Source organism: Solanum pennellii, chromosome 12, assembly GCF_001406875.1.
Source record: "Solanum pennellii chromosome 12, SPENNV200".
Taxonomy (NCBI): domain Eukaryota; kingdom Viridiplantae; phylum Streptophyta; class Magnoliopsida; order Solanales; family Solanaceae; genus Solanum; species Solanum pennellii.
Window position 1 is genome coordinate 71,069,959 of NC_028648.1, and position 17,320 is coordinate 71,087,278.

The window sequence follows — 17,320 nt, forward strand, 5'->3', positions numbered from 1 at the left end:
TGCATCTATTTTGATGACTTCACCATCTTACATATACTTCATGCACTGATGCAAAGTAGATGGTAAAACTCCATTTTCATGAACCCAAGGACGTCTGAGAAACAAGTTTTATGATGTTTTGGCATCTTTGACATGAATCAAAGTGTTTGATTTCACGTCGCCAATGGACATCCTAAATGAATCCTCCCTATGGATCGTTGTCCTCCCTGATTGAAACCTTGGATCGTTAAGTTACTTTTGGACTTTTAATCAATGGAGATCCCAATTTTTTTCGGAACAACTTTTGGCATGATATTGATTGCCGAACCACCATCGATTAGTTAGCGATTAAGATGTTGTTCTCAAATAGAACCTACAACAAACAAGGGCCTATTATATATCTTAGACCCTAACAACAAGTCATCATCTATAAAGGATATTGTAGCACAACATGGGGAAACTTTTTCATTAGTTTGATGTTCTTGTGTTATTGTTGGATTATGCTCACCTTCGCTTCCCTTTGTTTCGTCTGTGCTGGAAATAACATGTGTTGCACCAATTTGACTACCGCAAAAGAATTTTTTAGGAAAGAATTCATCCAATGTTATGGGACTTCGATCCTTCTGCGATGAAGAACCATTGATCTTTCGGCTAGTACAAGGCTTGACGCTTTCTGATGGTTGTAGTTGATTCACATCACACTTTCTTGCTCTTGTCTTAGGAAGTAGTATTCTAAGAACTGCTTGATGTCTTCGCTTCTTAGAAGTAACAAAAGTCCAACCATCAACTTCATTTACTTTGTGGTTGTCTATCTCTAGTGAACCCTCAAGAGTTTTCCTTGGAACATCAACTTCAATAGGCGCTAAACTTCTGAATCTCAAGAAGGTGGTGATTGGAATAGATGATGAACTTGAGCAGTTCTTTTGATTTGGTGCTACACTAGCATGATTTGCCTCCAGCATTTCATCTTGGTAAATGATGACTTTTCCTTCACTTACCAACATCATGATTTCCTCCTTCAAGATAAAACATTTACTTGTCGGGTGGCCAAGGACGCGATGAAACTTGCAATATCTAGGATCACCAACCTTGTTAATCTCTTCAGGCCTCTTTGACTCAGGAAGATCAATAACCTTCTTAGCCGGCAATTCCTCAAGAATCATAGCTACATCTGAAAAATGGGTAGACCTTTGCCTCTAATTCGTACAAGGTTGGACGTCGTCTCTCCTCTCTTGGATATTGACTTAGGGCTTCCTCTTAGTTTAGTTTACTCTTGGTGGTGAATTTTACAGAAGTTGCTTTCACTACCATAGATTCCTTAGTCTGGATCTTTGAGGTCATACCTTTCTAGAATTCTTTCTCTTTCTTTGTCAGATCAGCAAAAGGAGATGCCTTCCTATGACTTGTGATGTTCAACTCCATGTCATGTGCTTGTGTAGCAAATTCAAAATTTCTTTGTTTTATTCCTTGTAGTATGTATATAAGTCCCCAACGCATACCCTGAATGCACATTTCCACAACAGATATTTCAGAATGACAATCTTTGCAGTCCAAACTCAATGATCTCCATCGATTAATGTAATCCACCAATGGCTCATCCTTTCTTTGCTTAGTGCTGGTCAACTCTATCATGGTTACGGTTCGGCGAGTACTGTAGAAATAATTGAGGAATTCCTTCTGGAGTTTCTCCCAACTATCAATGGACTCGTGTTCCAGTTTGATGTACCAGTTGAATGCATTCCCTTTCAGCGAACGAACAAACTGTTTTATCAAAATGTCACCATGTGTTCCAGCATTGATACGAGTTTCAACAAAGTGGGCGATATGTTGCCTTGGGTTTCCCTTGGCATCAAACTGTTGTAGCGTTGGTGGTTGATAGTTTGTCGGCATGGATAAACATCTATCCGTCTAGTATATGGCTTGGGTAATACAAGGAACTTTGTAGTGTTTCGCCATATTGAGCCCTGATAGTGTTCGTTATCATGTCTTGCAACTGTCACACAGATAGTGTAGCAACTGAAGCAGATTGTTTCTCCTTTTGAAACTTGGACTTTGCTAGAGATTCCTCAACGTCCTTGTTTCGTTGATCAAAACCAGATGGACAAGTGAGATCGTGACTTGACTCTCCAGGTGTAAAGGCCTCCAACTTGTTCATAAGTTGAGTAATATGAAGATTTTTGTCATCAACAAATTTCTTCGAGGCCTCAATGGCTTGCTCCATCATCGCAAACTTCTCGTCCATGTCAGTTGAGTCTGCCATCAAAGCACTGAAATTCATTGAAGTTGGAGAATCCACTGAATCTTTGGAATCACCAAAGTTGGAGCCAATTTTAGAAGATTCTCCGAAGAATACAGATGCTTTCTTTTCATCGCCTCCAAAGAAGTGAAGTATTCAGATCCATCTAGCGCACTGTTGTTGAACTTACGCCTAATAATCGAGCTAACATGACTGAGACTAGCAGACAAGACATCTATAGAGTCCTTGTCAGAAAAATCACAACTCTTTCTAAACGCCATTGTAGTAGTAGCCCTTGTAGTTTCTGATTTGCATGATAAAGAAATGAAGAGCATAGTCGGTCCCAATGGGCGTGCCAAATTTGTTCCCAACAATTTTTTGTAAGCACCGAAAAAATTAACTGCAAGCAAAATAAATAAAAGAAAAAAATGTTATATTATTAATGAATCGTTGTGAGTACAATTCCATTGTTCTCTTGATTCTCTCTCCTAAGTTTCTCCGCGATTCGAGGCCCTTCAGTAGCGTATTTCCTGAATTATTCGATGATGTAGACCTCCTTGAGATGTTGTCGATCTTAGTGACATCGAAAAGCGCTTCGTCGTTATAAGTCGACCTCTGGGAAGAACTCCGCTGATTTCTCTTTCGAAGAACTATTGATGTTGATGTTGTAGCTTTCTCCAATATGCTGAATGCTTGTTGAAGAGTTTACTGGATCTCCCTTGAATGTCATGTTCATTCCCTATTTATAGTTGTAGGGAGTAAACAAGGTTGCTTGTGATTGACCAAAGGATGTCATTTTGACACTTGGTAGATTTTGATTTGTTCTTGCATTTGACTGGGACTACCACCTTATTTGGATACGTGGCGTAACCTTGTTGGTCTTGGATGCCTAGTCACTGTGACACGTGGCATGGGTTTGGGCTTCAAGGTGAAATGAACCTTGGATTTGAATTTAATGAGATGAACTTATTTATTTGTAAAGCCCAAATTAATTATTCAGCCCAAATGAATGGATTTAATTCAAATTTTGTATAAATTCGATCCAATATAATTTATGTGTCTACATCAGCATAATACATAACCACCTCAGTTATCACTACTATACGGGTACAATTGGAAAAAACACAATCATACAAAGAATTCAAGTCAATAATAAATTAGCTAATGCCTATATGCTTTTGCATTATCGGGTTTCAACCCACATTATATAGTAGTAAACTTTCTTTATATCACAGGTACTCGTACCAATACCCATCACACCATTGGTACGTTACCCCTATCTTTCACCCTTACCCATTATCTAATCCATTTTTAATTTTCAATTAGGAAAACGTCTTTCAACAAATATGAAAGTCTTAACATACCTTGAATATTGAAACACGTGTCACGAATTCTCAAAATTTTGCCTTTCCCTTTCGTAAAGCTTCCGAACGTTCCCAACCTATCAATTATGCATAATTCGTAAGCAATTGAGTCCATAGACACTCATATTATTATATGTCTAACATAGACACACAAACTCACTCATAATTTAATTCAAGTTCCTAATCTTCATATCATTTATATTTCATCATATTTTTTAAATTTCAAGCCTAAGATTAAGTTTTAATCTCTCCAAATATCCTAATTTACTAATATTTATATGATATAGGACACCCAAAGTCTAATGGTTACAAGGAAATTCAACAGAATCCAAACATATATTTCCACAAAAAACAAGGGACATTACATTTTTTTTTACAGCTATACATTTAGTTTTCTTCCAATATAGTCATTAATAATAACTTATCCAAACTACAAGTAATTTAAATTGATATAATATATGTACACTTGGTCAATCGATCCATTATAAGCCATATAACATCAAACTTGCACAAGATACGTGGCAACCCTACCACAAAATTCATAGCAATATGTTTCCACTCCAACTCTAGTATAAGCATCATTAAGTCATACATTCATGCTTTTGGTGCTCATAATTTACTTGATAACGATTTAAACACGAGATACAAATCCAATCCCTTCATGCGATACTATCAATAATATTGCTTCAAGTTAAAATATACCCCAATTGCCTCGGATGAATAAAATCTAAACTATTGACCTCTTTCATGATTAATCTAGTCATCTCACATATTGGAATAACGTAATGAGATCCCTTATCCTTAAAAATCACTAACCACCAAGAATTTCTTCCTTGACTTCTCCTTGTAATATACCTTATCATAAGTCATACACGGCCATCACTAAACTATTAAACACGAATCTTCTCCAATAAGCACTATCTCACCTCCATGCAACAAAGGTAGACTACTCAAACTCACTGTATTTGACCCTAAGCTATCTACTATCACATTTGCTGTCCAAACGATAAACAATAATCATTCCATAGTCCTTGAGAAATTTCCATATCCATTGTATTAAATTTAGATTTCTCTTATTAAATATTATATTAAAATCCCTGCAATACACACTATAAATATAATGCCTCTACAATTTTAATGCAAGCACCACCACCACCAATTTTAAGCTATAACTAAGATAATTCTTCTCATGAATTTTCAATTATCTCGAAGCATAAGCTATCACTTACCTTTCTACATTAATACCCAACCAAAAGATAAATCGAAAGAAACACCACCCAAACACAACTGTTGTTCGGGACCTAAAACAATATCTTTCTGACCTCAAAATCCGATATCCACCGTTCTAATCAACCACCAAGATGTCAGGAAGACTCAGTCCAAATTTCAGCCCGATCCAACGGTAGTTAATCGGGAAACTCAATCTGAAGGTTGCTAGTCCGAGAAAAAGACTGCAACAAAATAAACTTTTTTTTCCTCTACTCTCTTGTTGAAAGCTCTCTCAAAAACCTTTCTTATGTGTAAATGTCTTTCAAGAAAATACTAATGTGTAATTTAATTATTCTCTCATGACCCTCTAATTATAAAGTTGTGCTTTTCCTTACAAGTCAAACCCAACTACAAATAGGATAACAATTTCAATCATTTCCCTAATAGAATTGGAAATCAAATAAAGAGAAAAATTTCAATCTTTCTTCAAGTAGGATTAGGCCATGAGCCCTTTATCTAGAATATGGGCAGTAGACCAATATTGAGCTTTAGAAATCTCACATCACACACATCAAACCATTGGAAAGCCACCTACTGCTAGGTTAAACTAGTCAATGCAGGTATAATGAATGAGATCACCATCTATACTAACCAACTAGGCCTAAGAACTCTAAATATCGTAACTAAAATAGGTCAGGCCCAATTTCAAATTGCCTCAGTTTTCTCGGGATCCCCCATACTACATTTCTTAATCACTACACATTTCAACTATGCCACAAAATTAATCGAAACACACTAAAAAGGGGAATAGAGCTTAATTTTCTTTTGATTTTAAAGAATCATACTCAAATAATGCTCGTGATCCTTCCTACTAGGGGAGTATACCAATATATCATTGATGAAAATAATAACAAAGGAATCCCAAATGATAGAAAAACCCAATAAAATATATTTGATCCAACAAAATTCTTACTCAACAAGTCTTGTTACTGTTCTTTCAAATTCGCTGGAGTGTTTTAATAAGAAATGATAAAATAGGCCAAGTGTCTAATTATAAGTCAATACTAACTTTTATATCAAACTCACATGGAATACCCTTAAAAACTCTTTCACCATTGTAATCAGTTTTAAAGGAGACATATCATCACTAGTATCACAAACATAAGACGAATAGGTGAAGCAACACTTGTTACCACACATTGAAACTTTAGAGACAAAAAAATACCCTTCTTAAATGGGTACTGAGACTATTTTGCCACTTAAATTTTAAAATATCAGACATATTTGAAATTAATATGAAAGTATGATGTAGAGAAATTTACTGTATTTTCGATATGCTATTGAAGTCTACCACACTCAGAATGTTAAGTTTGTCAACGTGTCATGTACTACAAATCAACAACATAAGATCGATGTAATCGATTTACCACTAAGAAACATCTACCAGTTAAGAATATGTGCAAACATAAAAGAAGAGCTTCAAAGCATATTCAAATCCAAATAAGATATGTACATACGAAGTAGATCTACACTCGAAATAAAATTATAGTCAACCGAGGCATATTGAAATGATACTTTGAACAACCTTGATCATCCCAATACAACCAGCTATTTAGAAAATATATTTTTTTTCAATCACCACGGTATTGGTCTATGATCTACATAGAGATTCATTAAGAGTATGGATATGTCCCTAAATATGTCCTTGTATAGCTTCGTACATGTATCCCTTCCAAAATCCTTTAACTAAAGAGTTTTTCTCCCCTCCCCTCTTACTTTTAATGAATGTCGATGATCCTTAATTCTATATTTGAACATCTCCTCATACTATGAATTTTTATCACTAATTCTCATTAACCTCCCATTTAAATGTCCTTGCTAACTGATATTGAATTTAGCTTTTTATAATCTCTTGATATACGAGACTTACCCACCTTGTGACTTCTATCAAATGAATATTGATGCGGTCATCGTGCCATCCAACTTAAACTATTCAATTATCTCAAGTATACATCTACTCTACAGGATAAAAAGTAAATCCGTTATACGAATATTATAACAAGTCTTACACTCTCAAAAGTAATTAGAAGTGATCACATTTTTTTGTCTTTTCCCTAACTCAAGTTCTCCTCATAGTCCCTAACTCAACTTCTCCTCATAAAAGTACCAGAGTCATTATTCTCTTATTTGATTAATTTATCTTCTTACTCTTACATTTCTCTTCAAGATATTTAACATTATACCGTTTCATTACTAAAATATTGACTTGTGATAAATATGGGTCATAAAACTATCCATAAAACTATCTTAATGAATTCAAATAAAGTTCAAACATCTTTTCTAAATCAAACCTCAAAAAAACTCTTTTTACTAACTACAACCTCGTAATTCATTCTTCGAATCACAAAAATCCTTACCAGGTTATTTAAAAACAGCAAAAAGTTCATACTATACCTCATAACATACTCCTCTACTAATAATGTCGAATTTGAAAGTGTCTCCTCACCATTGATGAGAGAATGAAACAAAAGAAATTTGACCTTAAATCGAATCAAACACACAATAAGGAATGAAATTATAGAAGTTTCCTGAAGTACTATAGCCTCTCAAAGATAAGTAATGGATGTCTCCGTACCGATGCGCAACACTCTACTAGACTCAGCTCTTGTATTCGTGAGATCGATCAACCTAGGGCTCTGATACCGGATTTTTCACGATCAAAAATTACAAGTCGTGATGGCACCCATGTTCCCGAGCGATTCCAACCCAATACTTTTACAAATTTAATTCAATATCTTAAGTAGAAAGATAAGCGAAAACATAGTATCTAATCACTAAGTCATTTACCAGTATGAAATGCGGAAACCTATAATACTACCCAAGATTTAGTGTCATAAGTACAAGAGATTATACAATAGGATACAAGTCCAACCTAATATGAAAATCTAAACATAAGCAATATCCTATCAGAATACAAAAATAACCTAATAAATAGAGGTAGATTGAAGGTTTGGGCATGTAACACCCCAGAAAATTTTTCGAACTAAGACTCAAATTGTTCATCGTAATGATTGAGATTTTACCAAGGAATTAAAATTTTCTTAATTATTAAGGTCAATTCGCTAGATTTATTACCAAGAGTTCCAAAAAGAATTGAATTGGAAATAGCAAAATCTGAAATTTTGCAAGTTAAGCTAAGTATAAGTTTTCGGTTAAATTCGAACGATCATAACTCCCAGTACAGGATGATATAGGTGTTCTACAAGATACCATAGGAAATATATTTTAATAATATTTCCAAAGTCGCCGAGTTTGCTAAATTTTGAGTTTGGATGAGTGAGATATGACCTTTTGAAGTTATGCTATCCAATTACGGAAAGTTAGCCGAAAATAGTGAAGGGTACTTTGTTCTTTTCCTTACCCAATCAGATTTAATTCGTTTTTAGTAATAAATTAGGGTATAATACTTTTAGATTCAGTTTTATAATCCAAATAAACAAGTTGGGTTTTAGTTGAGAGTTCAAGAAGAGGCAAAAAAAGAAAAGAGGAGAAAAAAGGCAAGGATAAAGGCGTTCGACGACGTTCTTGAGTTTAGTTGCAGATTTTCGACATGGGTTTAATACCTAATAGATATGTAAGCTTCCATAGTTATGGTTTAGTTCAACCACAGGCCAATCATGTATTTTTTTTCAGTGAAATTTCATGCTTAAAGTTAAAAGATTAGAGTTCTTGATGAGTTCTTGAAAGGTATTCTTGAAGTTCATTCTAAATCTTGTTGTGTTGGAGTTTTGATAATTTCTTCAGATAATTTTAGTTTTGTTTCAAGTATATAAGAGTGTAATTAAGTCAAGTATCAAATCCAAGTGATTGGGGAAGAAACTGTTCGAATTTAGGCGATTTAGGAAGAGAAGACAAGCAAAAGTGTTTGGCAGAGTTTTATGGGTTGGGGCATCGCCTGGCGAGCCTGTCAGAGTGACCCAAACCCATCTATGTACGTCAGGGTTTGGCACCCCGTGCACCTCATAGCCCCAGGATTGTCTGCCAGTCCAGTTTGCCTCTTGTAGCTCTGTTTGAGTTCGTTTCAAGTGCACCTTCACTCCTTTTCGATTCTAACTAATCTAAGCTACTTAAAAACACCTAAATAAGTCATAACATGATCATAACCTTAAATTCATAATTTACATTCAAGGTAGAGTTGAGATTTAGTTTTGAGAATTCTTTCACACAATCTAAGAAAGTACTTTTGAGTCCAATTGATGAGTCTTCTACAACTTCTAGTAATTTGTTTTAAGATTCAAGCAAGTGAGTATAAGAGTGAAGAGTATGTATTCATGAATCTACAATATTACCTAGATCCGTCATATCATGAACCATAATGCTTGTTCATAATTCACATTCAAGAGAGAGTTAAGAGTAGAGCTCAAGAAAGTCTTTAAGTTCAATTGTGAATTCTTTGAGATCCATCATTGATTTAAACTTAGTTTTGAGGAAGTAAATAAGAGAGTGAGAAACTCATATACATGAGTTCCATCTAGTTACTTAGACCTTTGAGTCGAGTTGTTCATGCCCATAACTTTCGCATGAATTCCATAATTGAGTATCATTGAAAGGAGTGGTATCTCAAACTTCGAAGTCTTGAGTATTGAGTTCCTTATTTCTTTTGAGATTATACATGTAATCATTGGACTATTACATGTTATAGATGAAGTCCTTGAGTTGATTTGTTCATGCTCATGATTCCGCATGAACCTTATAAGTCGAACAATCATGAGTTGAGAAGTATCCTTGAGTTCTCGAGTTGAGTACTTCATGCTCATAATTCTGCATGAACCCTCCAAGTTTAAATTCATGAAACCATCCACATGAGATCATGAACCTTGAAGCCATACTTCAATTAAAGGAAAGTTAAGAGTCAAGTTTAAAAGTTAAGAAGCAAGTCAAAGTGAGTTCTTAAAGTTTTCAAAGGGTCTTAAACAATCATTTTAACTTTGATTTAAGGCTAAAGTTACAACTCGAGCAAAGAAAAAAGAGTTGAGTTAAATTCTCAAAAGCTATAAGGGAACTAAATATTCCTTAAGAGTAAGTTTCAAGTCAAGAAAGAGTAAAGAGTTGATTTAAATTCTCAAAAGCTATAAGGGAACTAAGTATTCCCTAAGAGTTCAGTTTCAAGTTAAGAAAAGATCAAGAGTTGAGTTCATTTCTCAAAAACTAAAAGGGAACTAAGTATTCCATAAAGGTTATAAATGTTTCACATTTAAGTTAAAAGGAAACTTAGAGTTCCAAAAGAGTTCTGAACTAAAAAGGGGAACATTGATTAAAAAAAAAGAGCTTTTTATAGCTAAAGGATTCAGTAAATTATATCAACCCAAAGGAGTTTTATTTAAAGTATGAGCAAAAGTATGTTGTTGGAGTAATATTGAACACATATGTGGGAATGAGAGTTCAAATAAATCAAGTCCCCATGTAAACCATGTAGCCATCATGAGTATTAATGTGTCATACTTTTTAGATGATCACGCAAGTTTAGCCAGTGGATTCACTAGGTAGAGGATAATCTATATCGATTGCAATGTATAAGACAATTCTGGCAGCGTGGGCAAGACGATGTATCACCACTTAGGCTCATAGTGGTGGTTGTCGGTTAGAGAAACTCCTACAGTATTAATTACATGGTTCTTTAAGGGGTTCCGCTTAGTATGAATGGGGGTATGGGACTTCATTCATGCATTGCAGAAGTAGACATTAAGAGGGAGCATGATATGTTTTGATAATATTATTATCTTGAGTTAGCACCATGTTTTAAAATAGCTTTTCTTTATATTGCACTTGTTTTCTTTTTTGTATTGAAATGAGTTCAGTTGAGTATCAGGAGTTGAGTATCTTAACTTGAATATCTTGAGTTAATTTTTACTTCATTAAGTCGACTACCATATCTTTGAGTTGAGTATCTTATTCTTGATTTGAGTTGAGTTGAAAAGAGGTAAATATGTTTCCTTTTTATTCAAATATCAAGCTTATGTTATACTTTAGAATTCCCCTTACATACTCGTACATTGCACGTACTGAGCCAATTGGCCTACATCTTTTGATGATGCGGACACAAGTATTTAGGATCATCAACAGGAGCTTCGTTGATACATCCAGAGTTCGAGTTAGCCATGGTGAGCCTCCTTGTATCCGGAGGACTTCATTTACTTTTAAGTTTAGTCAGAATGTCATGGGTCTTGTCCCAACTTCTATCTTTATCAGCTAGAGTCTTCATAGATAGTCAGTATAGTCGAAGAGCTTGTATTAATCATTTATGTTATGAAATGTTTTAATGACTGAAGTGGTCTATTTTTTTGCTAGTTGAATATATTATTTTATTCAAAGTTGTTCATTTTGAGTTAAAATTTCTAAAGTTGAGTTTATGAATTTTATTTCACTTTTCAAGCTTTTGTATGCTTAAGTGAGTCTTCCGTATGTAATCAGCCAGGATGCGAGTTATGTTGGGGAACAACAATGGTCTTTGAGTGCCGGCCATGTCTAGGGTGTAGGCTCGGGTCATGACAAACTTGGAATTAAAGCAAAGGTTTAAGTGTCCTAGGGTGTCTATGAAGTCTTGTCAAATCGGATCGTATTTATGGTTGTGAGGGCCCCACTTCTATAAATGAGCAACTATAGACATTTAAGAAAAGTTTCCCTTCTTTCATACTCTTAATCGTGCAATAAAGCTAAGTCATAGAGATCTATTCTAAATCGTGTGTTCTCATATTCATTTGACTACCCATCATACTAGAGGTGGTTGAAAAGTAAAGTTTAAAGATCTTTATCAATGAGTTATCCTTAGAAAGAATCTTGAGAAAGTTATGAGACTTCAAAGGGGCTTGAGAGAAGCCCAAGAGTAAGTTAAGTGTTCAGTTTATGAGGAATGCACCCATATTCATATGAATCGTGCATTTGAGCTAAAAGCGAGTTTTACTCTTTTCCCGTAATCTTATTTTAGTTGAGATCTTTATGAGAAAGTATGTTAAGATCATGGGTAGTATTTTCACCCGAAAAGGTAGCATAAGCTACGAGATCATGAGAAGTAGTAGTGAAATAGCCAGTGTTAGAGGAAAGTATGCAGCGTCTTAGTAATCCACGAAAGAGAGACTGTGTTTTGAAGATCTATATCACTATAGTCATGTACCTAGTAAGTTAGTAATGAAAAGTTTTCCCTTATGGGTATACAAAGAAGTGAAGAGCTCAGTATAGGAGGTAGAGTAAGTGTTGCAATCCAAAATGAGTTAGAGTATACCTTAACTAAAAAGGGGTTATGATGATGTGTCATTGTGTTAGTTATGACCAAGTATAAGAGGTAAATATAAGAGAAAGAGTATTCATGAAGTGATAGATCTAATCCAGGCTTATGAATTTTTAAAGGAGAACATCTTATTTAGAGAATGATAGAGTTATTTGAGAGATAATGCGAAGTAAGTGAGTAAGCAGTACTTAAGTTGTGAAGTGGAATGTGATGGTAGTTAGAGTATGCAGACTGAGAGGTAAGGATTTACTAATTGTCATGAAATCCTAGTGGGCAAGTGTTTCCAAATTTCCATAGTACACTACACCCTTTTAGGCTTTCAACCACACTTGTAAGTGTGGCCTAAACTAGCAAAAAGTGTGGCCTTTAATAAAAGACAACACTTTTTGACTTTAGGCAACACTTTTTCGGGGGTGGCCTAAAAGGGTGTAACCTTTGACCTTAGGCTACACTTTTCAAGTGTTGTCGTAGCAGATACGCTTAAAAAGCGTGGCCTATGAGGTAGAAAGAACGCTTTGTAGCATCTCATTGGCAACACTTTTATTTGATAAAACTACACTTTCTAGCGTGACCTTTGCTTTATTATTGGCTACACTTTAAAGCGTAGCTTTTATACCTCTTAAATAACAACATTTATAAAGTGTAGCCTTTTGTAATGTACATACTACGTTTTATAACCAATAAGCCACACTTTTAAAGTGAGGCAACATTGTCTAGAATTTTAATAGCCACAACTTTGAATTGAAAAAAAAATAATTTTTGTTCGGATAGATTCACTAATCACACATTTATATAATATAAATGATCTCAAACTTCAATTAACTAATAAATAATTTAATATATAGATTTACAATAAACTTCAAAAAACATGTTTGGTACTACATACACAGAAAGCAATATCTTAAAGAAAAGTATTGGAAATAAACTTCACAATGTACTCGAACAAATATAATAATAGTTTAAATGCACTATATCATTAGCTCCAATATATTGAGTTTACCTGGGGCCATTATTCAAATTTGATCACATACATTTTCCCACATACTCAAAAGAAAATTAAATGTTAGAAAAAATTCACACTCGACACTAGTCATGGTTTATAATCCTACGGTGCAGGATTTCAAGAATGGAACATTTAAAAAAAGCGTCAAGACCAGTATCACTGATCTGAAGCCTCTCAAGATGAATTTCAACAAGTTCACCGATTGTTCAGCAATCAATTCCAGAATCTTATCCTAATCTCCAAAACAGCGAAAAAGCTTCAGCGTCTGCAAACCCTTCGAACCAATAATCATCCGTCCAAAACACTGTCCATTGTAGAGTTCCTTCAAGGCAAATAACTCTTAGAGAACCCCCTGCAACACCGAGACCATTTGGCTCAGCTGCAGCCCCATCTGTGATAAGAAGTTGTCATTACTTAATATAACATATACAGATAAACTTGTCATGTGTTCAACTCAAATGAATTGATGTGATCTCGAATAAGTATCAAAATAAGGATCAACAACATTCTTGAACCTTCTCACATTTAAAAGTTCAGAATGTGATACATCTGTAATATCTAAGAAACGATGTTCCAATGAAATACCAAATTCAAGAAACTAGAAAAGATGTTCCTATGAGATATCAAATTCAATCCACTCTGTTAAGGCTAGTTCCTAGAGATTCCCTTGACAATCTTTTGGACTTCATAACTCATTATCTTTAGAATAGGACACCTAGTTATGAAACTAACAAACTCACTTTTGTACATATTAACTTTTGTATTATTTGAATCTTCTTTATTCCATCAATGAAACAACCTCATCAAAAGAAATAAATTAAAAGCAAATACTATCTAATGGGTGCAGTTACCAATCAATTCACTTTGTAAAGGTTTTGTGCGCTCTCACTCCCAAGTTCAATCAACTGACGAACACATAAAAAGAAATCAAATATCAGAATTGTAGTCATAAGTTAATAAGAGGCTGCAAAAGATATTACCTGCCTTGTTCTATTTGTGTCATTTTCTTATAAGAAGATAATAAATACAATTCTAAATATATTTACTTTGTAGTCTTTGACAACATGAAGTCGGTGATCGAAAGATACAGCAAAACAAAGGAGGAGAATCATCAACTGGAAACTCAAACTTTTGAGGTTATGGTAGGTTTCAGTGATTCATTTGCAGTCTACTAGTCAAAGATAAATATGCATAGCTAAGCTTTTTATCATAACCACTTCATGTCGTTGGACATAATCTAGGAAATACAAGGGGACTTGTTGACTAATTGAGACATAGAATTAAACACCTAAAATCTCAGGTACAAGGCCATCTATAACACATAATATGCGCATATCTACTCAACCATGGTGAGCAAATTTATGGATATCTGTAAGGTAGGCTGCAACAAGCTTTTCAGTGATATAGTCAAGGTGCGAGCAAAATTATCCAAAAATCACAATATTAAGCAAAAATTCTGTTCAAAGTTAAACCGAATAATTAAATGGTAGAATAAACTTATAAGTGATTACATTAGAGATGAATGTTAAGAGGATCATCAAGAATTATATGGAAAATATTCGGAAAATATTCATAGTCATTATATGATATATATGGGAAGCCATAGAAACAAAAGAACTTCCCACATACAAGCAGCCGTCTTGATAATACCAACCAGTGACAACAAGAATTTGTTTTCATCTTCTATTACTTATTGGGTGTATTAGGCTTGTAGGAAATTTGTAGAAACCTAAGTGAATATATCTTTGGTGATTTTTTTACTCATATCTTTCTAATTAATCATTCTAGGAAGTACCATTCTTATTTCCAGCGATCATTTAGGCACCACTGTTCTTTTTTTAAGGAGCCACAACTCTTTCCAGAAAACATTTGAGGCAGCACACTCATGTATTTCAGGCAACCATCTATTTTGGTCACTTATCTCTGGCTTTTCCAGCAATCCTGATGATTTTTCTTGTTACTTTTTCAATAGTAAATTCAAGCTGACATGATATCCTAGAGATTTGTATCACCATATCACTTCTCCCTAAATTACAAAAAAAAAATTCCCTATGAGCTGTTAGGAAACTTCTCTGTCTACATCAACAATGTTCTGTGAGAAACAATTATACCTTTTACGGCGAATGAAACTGAACCACAAGATGGGAAGAAACTGTACGACCAAAGTTTTTATGCAGTAATTCAAATGGTTGGTAAAGAAGACATCGTTATAACTTTCAAGTCTTGAGTTAACACTAGCAAAACATGGTTTGACATATGTTTATAAATTAAATGGTAGATTTTCACAAATGATCACAATCAATGATTAAATTGGAACATCATACAATTCCACATGCATCTTCGTAATGGTTGATGATAAATACGAACATAACATAATGTTAAATTGATGTGAGAAACACCATGTAACAGTGAAAACTAAATAAAAACCCATAAATGACGAAGAGACTAGTATTACTCATGTTAGAATTAAGGACCAAAAAATTGAACAAAAATGTTTCCTGAGTATGAGCATTAAACTGCAAAGCAAACCTTAAATGTAGGAGATGGAGGAGCTACATTAACGTGTGAAAATGAGATGGCTTTGTTAGCCAACATGCATAAAGCTATAGAACCATCTCCTTGGTGCTTCAAGATTGTTGATTCTAGAATTTCAAAAAGAAATTCTAATCCTACAAGAACATAGTCCACATAGTGGATAAACTGTAACAGCCTAACCAACACACCAAGAAAAACTCATCCTGAGAATAGGTACATAGCACATCAACCTTTGTCGATAAATATCCTGAATATTTACTTCACATTCAATAACACTGGTTGTGTTATATCCGTTAAGAAGAAATAAACACAGATACAAAAAAGGAAGAGTAAGTCAACTATATCAACTTATACTTGATTATACTTGAGTCTATATAGTGAAAAACAACATTGAGTTTCAACCTTATTTGTCAATATACAATATAGTAATGCATTTGAGTCAGTCATCAATAAAGCATCAAATCTACGACCAGCCATCGAATATAACATTAAATTGTTGTTCATAAACAACTATCATAACAACAACCTTGACATGTGATTCTGCCAATGGTGTGAAAATAAGTAGAGTTTAGTAACAGAACGAAGTAAAGATTTGCGGATTTGTGCAGTGGATGTTTTAACATTCGTACAACATCCCATTAAACGACTATGTTGAAACATCTAAAAGAGTACACAAGCTCGAACATGAGTACAATAAGACTATGAGACATATTGAGACCACAACAGAGAAGTTCAAGTAATTCATAGTTGATACTACAATTCTACAATGTGCTTTGGAATTAGGTTAGAGGATTTTATATCAGAAGTTAAAAAAAGGTATTAACGATGGAAACTAACTCACTCAAATGCTTCTGAGTAGTAATTTCTTATATCTCAGCTTCTGAATATGCCTATGGTTCATGATTTTTGGCACTTTCTTCATGTACTTTGGAATTTTAGCTGTAACTCTTGGTTTGTTCCATTCCAACAACCCCATAGTAATCAATTCCTTCTTATTCTCCTCTTCTAAACATAAAACAAAAATTTAATCAATTGACAAGAAGACCTTTTAGTACTACATTATTAGTGGAGTAGCTACTTACACTTGACGAAATATGTATTAGGGAGAAGAGAATCGTAGTTATCACCAGCTTCAGCTCTTCTGTTTTTAGGGAAGATGACTTAGCTTCAGCTCAGCTCTTCAGAGAAAGACTACTTAGCTTCAGCTGGTACATTCAAAATTCAAGAGGGTAAAAAAACTAGACTGTCAAAAATAATCAACCCATTTATACTTAATACAACTACGATCTAGAGTCCCAAAAGATAATCAACCCATTTATACTTAATACAACTACGATCTAGAGTCCCAAAAATAAACAGAATTCATATCAACAACACAAGATATCAAAACCCTAAGTTGAAATTTAGACTTTTAATGATACACAAGAATATTAAAACCCTAAACCTAGAATTTACACTTTCAAGAATAGAATTGGGAAATGCAAAAGTACCCCCTCAACCTATGCACGAAATCCCAGAGACACACTTATACTATACTAAGGTCCTATTACCCTCATGAACTTATTTTATGAGTAATTTTCTACACTTTTTTGCCTATATGACACTAGCTTGAAAAAAAAGTCAACCAGCGTTGGGCCCACAAGATAGTGTCACGTAGGCCGAAATGGGGTAGAAAATTATTAGTAAAATAAATTCAAGGGGTAATAGGA

General features: G+C 34.2%; 1 long non-coding RNA gene across 1 annotated transcript; it reads right to left on the reverse strand.

Moving 5' to 3' along the window:
* Positions 1-13,044: 13,044 nt before the first annotated feature.
* LOC114075073 lies at positions 13,045-16,962 on the reverse strand. The gene is made up of 3 exons (XR_003575405.1): positions 16,694-16,962; positions 16,453-16,616; positions 13,045-13,467 (listed from the first exon to the last, which is right to left on the reverse strand). It is a non-coding gene; the product is annotated as an uncharacterized LOC114075073 (long non-coding RNA).
* Positions 16,963-17,320: the final 358 nt, after the last annotated feature.